We start from the raw sequence: 5,561 nt of genomic DNA on the forward strand, positions 1-5,561 counted from the left end.
TTTCTTATAAAATTAAACATGCTTTTATGATACAACACAAAAGGAACACAATTGCTCTTTGGCATTTACTCAAATGAGTTGATAACTTAGGTACACACAAAAAACCTATACACAAATGTTTATAAAGGCCTTATTAATAATTGCCCCAAATGGGAAACAACAAAGATGTCCTTCATTAGGTGAATGCATAAACAAATTGTGGTATCCACCCAGGGGAATATTTTTCAGCAACATAAAGAAATGAGCTACCAAGCTATGAAAAGATATGAAGAAACTTAAAATTAAAATACATAAAGTTAATTAAAGTAGTCAATCTGAAAAGCTATATATGGCATGATTCCAACTATGAGACATTCTGGAAAAAGCAAAACTATGGAGACAAAAAGATCACTGTTTGCCAGAGGATGTGGGGAGGTTGGAAGATTTGAATAGGTGCAGCACAAAGTATTTTTTTTTCAATATTTTTTTAAAGTTGTTGATAGACATTTATTTATTTATCTATATGTGGTGCTGAGAATTGAACCCAGTGCCTCACACATGCCAGGCAAGTGCGCTACTGCTGAGCCCTAGCCCCAGCCCAGCACAAAGTATTTTTTTAAGGCAGTGAAGCTCTGTGAAGAGTTCAGGACATGTAACCTCCCAAAATGCTTTGGCATATTGGTTAGTTTGAACTAAAGTTGCTTGGAAAACAGCAGGTGCAGTAATGGCACTCTGACCTCCTCTATTTCTTCCTGAAAGCAGAAGGTGAAACTCCCATGTGAAAGATGCCCTTTTATACCTGGAAGAAAAAAATATTCTAATCAGGAAAGACAGAGTTGAGGCTGAGAGAAATCTGTACGAACAAACAAAACTAAACCTTATCTTCCTATTACTTTGCCACAATTGCTACTCTTACCTCAACCTAAGATATAAGCACTTATCTTTGGATGTTCATTTTTCTTGTGATAGTTTCATATATCTATAAATAAAGTTTATATGCCTTTTTCCTGTTAATCTGTTTTATATCAGTCCCAGCTAGAGACCCTACAAGGGTGAAGGAAAATTTAACCTTCCCTACATGATATTATAACACTAAATATATGTCATTATACATTTATCAAAACCCAGAGAATAGGGCCTGGGGTTGTGGCTCAGTGGTAGAGTGCTTGCTGAGCGCATGTGAGGCAATGGGTTTGATTCTCAGCACCATATAAAAATAAATAAATAAAATAAAGTCATTGTGTTCATATACAACAAAAAAGAATTAAAAAAACAGAAAATATACAACACAAAGGTAAACCCAAATGTATGTTATGTACTTTAATTATTTACACCAATATTGCCTTATTGTAATAAATGCACTACACTAATGCAAAATGTTAATAGGGAAAATTGCCTGTAGATAGGGAGTCAGAATATGAGAAAGACATTAATTGAAATTTTCTGCTTGATTTTTTTTTTGTAAAAGTAAAATTCATCTAAAAATAAAGACTATTAAGACTATTAATTGTTTTTAAAAAAATCATACTGGAGGCCGGGAATGGTGGTGCATGTCTGTAACCCCAGCGGCTCAGGAAACTGAGACAGGAGGATCAAAAGCCAGCTTCAACAATTTAGTGAGGCCCTAAGCAACTCAGTGAGCTCCTGTCTGTAAATAAAATACAAAAGAGGGCTGGGGATGTGGCTCATTGGTTAAGTGCTCCTGAGTTCAATCCCCCATACCAAAATCCCCCATACCTGTAATCCCAGTGATTTGGGAGGCAGAGAAAGGAAGATAATAAATTTGAGGCCCCCTCAGCAATTTTGCATGGCCCTCAACAACTTAGTGAAACCCTGTCTCAAATCAAAAAATAAAAAGGGATGGGGATGTAGCTCAGTGTTAAACCACCCTGGATTCAATCCCCAGCATCACACACACACACACACACACACACACACACACACACACACTCTTTAATACTGGGAAAGTAGAATAGAACACAAGGACAAAAGAAGAATGATATAAATTTTCCATTTATTTATTTATTTATTTATACTGGGGATTGAACCCAGGGGTGCTTTACCACTAAGCTACATCCCCTGCCCTTTTTTATTCTTTTATTTTGAAGCAAGGTCTTGCTAAGTTGCTGAGGCTGGCCTCAAACTTTCTTTCCTCCTGAGTATTCCAAGTGGCTGGAATCAAAGTGTGTACCACTGTGTCCAGCAATATTTCCTATTTTATTTTATTTATTTATTTTTAATATTTTTAAGTTGTTGATATACCTTTATTTTATTTATTTATATGCAGCTTTGAGAATCTGAACCTAGTGCCTCACACATGCCAGGTAAGTGCACTACCGCTGAGCCATAGCCCAAGCCCCAATATTTCCTATTTTGAAGGATAGTTCCTTAACTTTCTTAAATGAATAATGATGAGTATTGAATCATTATGATATTTGAATTCTAGGTGATAAAACTTTTATTTTAAAAAGTATAAATTTGTGGGCTAGGAATGCAGCTTAGTGGTAGATTGTTTGCCTAGTATATGTGAGGCTCTGAATTCAGTCCCCAAACACACACACATACACACAGATTTGTAAATTTGCAATATCCTAGTAATTATATTCCTTGCAAATATTTTAAACTATGATGAAAACTATGAGGAGGTTAAAAATAGTTTCTCAATGTTTTTTTTTTTTTCTTCCTAGTACCGGAGACTGAACCCAGGGGCGCTCAACCACTGAGCCACATCCCAGCCCTTTTTTATATTTTATTTTGAGACAGGGTCTCATTGAATTGCTTAGAGCCTCCCTGGTTTTGAACTCATGATCCTTCTTTCTTATCCTCCTGAACCACTGGGATTTCAGAAAGATATTTCTGGTCTTTTTTGGTGGTGCATGCCTGCAATCCCCACAACTCCACTCAGGAGGCAGAAGGAACCCAAGTTCAAAGCTAATCTCAGCAAATTAGGAAGTTCCTAAACAATTTAGCAAGACCCTTTTTCGAAATAAAAAGCAAAAAGAGTTGGGGTTATAGTCCAGTGGTAAAGCCTCCCTGGGTTCAATCCATATCAAAAAGATCAAAAAACCAAAAAAGCAGTAGCAACTAAAATCTTTGTGAATGATTATTGTCTCTTTCATTAGACAGGTTTTATAACTTTCCACAATTATTTAAAATGTGCTTCAAAAACTTTGACAATATAGAGTTTTACATTCAGATAAGTAAAAACGGGATTCATAGTAAAATGATTTGAAAGCAGGAAGATCTTTCTGCCTTTACATTGTATAGATGGTATTTATTGTGTGGTTTCTACTTGCCAGCTGCTGTTCTGTTCACATAACATGTACTGACTCATTAAGTCCACTCTACTCTATGCACCAGATACTATTATATCCCCATTGTACAGAGCAGGAAATTGTACAGAGAGGAGAGCCAGGTTTTCATTGTAGTCTAATTCCAAAGTTTGTGTCCTTAAGCCTTGTACTATATTACTTCTTGGACAGAAAGACGTAGCACAGAAATGTCACTAATGATAGAAAACAGATTATATATGATTCAATCTTTCACAAAATCTTTTCTAAAAGTTGTTTAATCAGCTAATCAAAGATCTCTGTTTACATCAGTAGGGCCAAATTGTTGGCTTGTGTGTTTGTGTCCACATTAATCATGCCACTTACTTCTCTCTAAATGGATTTGCCACCAGTATGAGTCCATGGGCAACTGAGAGAGGGACACTGTATCTCAAAACTGAAAAGTAATGGCTAAAATGCTGGCAACATTAAAACAATTAAAACTGATTATTGCATCAAAGCAAAAAAAAAAAGTCAATATATGAAATGTGCATTTTATATAACCTTCTTGGTCACTTAAAATTTGACATTCATAAATATTTGGCAAATCGTTAGAGAATCCTTTGTTTATATAAACAGAGGGTGATTAAACCATTTCCAACAACTTTTACTGTACTTTGAATAGAGGATTAATGGATTTTTTTTTCTTTGACACTTTTTCAAAAGAATTAACCTTGGTCACAGTGGAAAGCTTATAAAATGCCAACTAAAAAAATATCTGGAATGTTTTAAATATTAATCTTTAACACCAGTACAGTGCCTGGCATTTCATAAGTAGTCAATAAATATTTCTTGAATAGTCAAAAAGATGAAAATCAATCTTCTTCAACAGTACTATATGTGACAATGTTAATTAATTATACAACATATGATTAAAAGTATTTTTATAATCTTTTCTTTTGATTCCAAATTATTTTCAAAGGGGAACAAAGTGTCCTCCTAATGTTGGGTGTTTATTCCTTTTGGTGCTGGGGATCAAACACAGGGCCTGGGCACATGCTAAGTATATGCTCTACCACTGAGCTACACCCTTATTCTTCTCCCTAAAGTTTTAAGTCCTCCTCTAGTGGGCAAAAGCTAAAACAAATTAACAGTAACCATAGAGAGAAATTCCCCTTTGAATTTGGTAATTTTTTCTTGTATTGAAGAATGTTATTGCTGGAGCTGCAGAACTTCTCTGAACTGAAGTGAATGTAAGTGTAGAATGAATGAATTCCTTTGGCTGGATACAGAGTTCAGAGGAGTCTAAGAATAAATGTATAAAACTATGATAAGCAATGACATTTTGCTAATTTTATTAATTAATTTTAATTAACCTCAATGATGTGGCTATTCTTAAGTCTTGTGATTCAATTATTTTCTGAAAAACAAAACAAAACAAACAAAATTGATGTTTTCTTTTTGTTTTTTGTTGTGCTGGAAATCAAACCCTTGCCTGCTGGGCAAGCACTTTGTCATTGAGCTAGCCCTGAGCTCCTCATGCTGTTTATGTAAAAAATTAATTCCTAAATTCCAGTCTCAGGCAGAGACTTAACCACTTAAAACTGAGGGATAAATAATCATATTTCATACATGAGTGATTTTAGATGTTAGGAATCATGAGACTGTGCTATTGACTTCAATTTTTATTGTCTATTTTAAATTTTTAATTGGTGGTACTGATAGTGAATTGTTATTTATTCACACTGACACACATTAATGTATTTGAGTAAACCCAAGTACTAATATACATAAAAAGATAAATCTGCTTAAACTTGATTATCTGATTTGACACTTAAACTGTTTGCTCTATAAGTTACTCTAGAGTGTTAAAAGAAAAGGTTTTCTTTATCATGAGATATTAGTAAAAAATTAAAAACAAGGAATCTTAAAGGAGGTCTGGGGCCAGGTGTGGATCTCAGTGGCAGATCTCACAATTAGCACACTGGGGGACCCAATTTCACTCCCAGCATTAAATTTAAAAAAATTCTATAATGAATATCATTATTTCTACTATATTTTAACATTTTTAGCATAGATCATTTAATAGCAATTTATCAAGATTTTAACACTGTAAAGTTAGCTGATAAATATCCTAAAATGCAAACGAAGTGACATTTATTCGGAGTTACTATATTTGTGTGTTGATGTGTATGGATATGTATGTACTTGTCTCATTATTCTTAGGAGATGTTTGTCTTGTTTCATGAAGATCTCAAAGGGATAATATGCAGGTAGCTAATCTTAGCTTGATATATTTTAAGATCATGAAAG

The sequence above is a fragment of the Marmota monax genome, unplaced genomic scaffold (assembly GCF_021218885.2).
Source record: "Marmota monax isolate L192 unplaced genomic scaffold, Marmota_monax_Labrador192_F-V1.1 WCK01_AAM20220418_F8-fsc00001, whole genome shotgun sequence".
NCBI classification, from domain to species: domain Eukaryota; kingdom Metazoa; phylum Chordata; class Mammalia; order Rodentia; family Sciuridae; genus Marmota; species Marmota monax.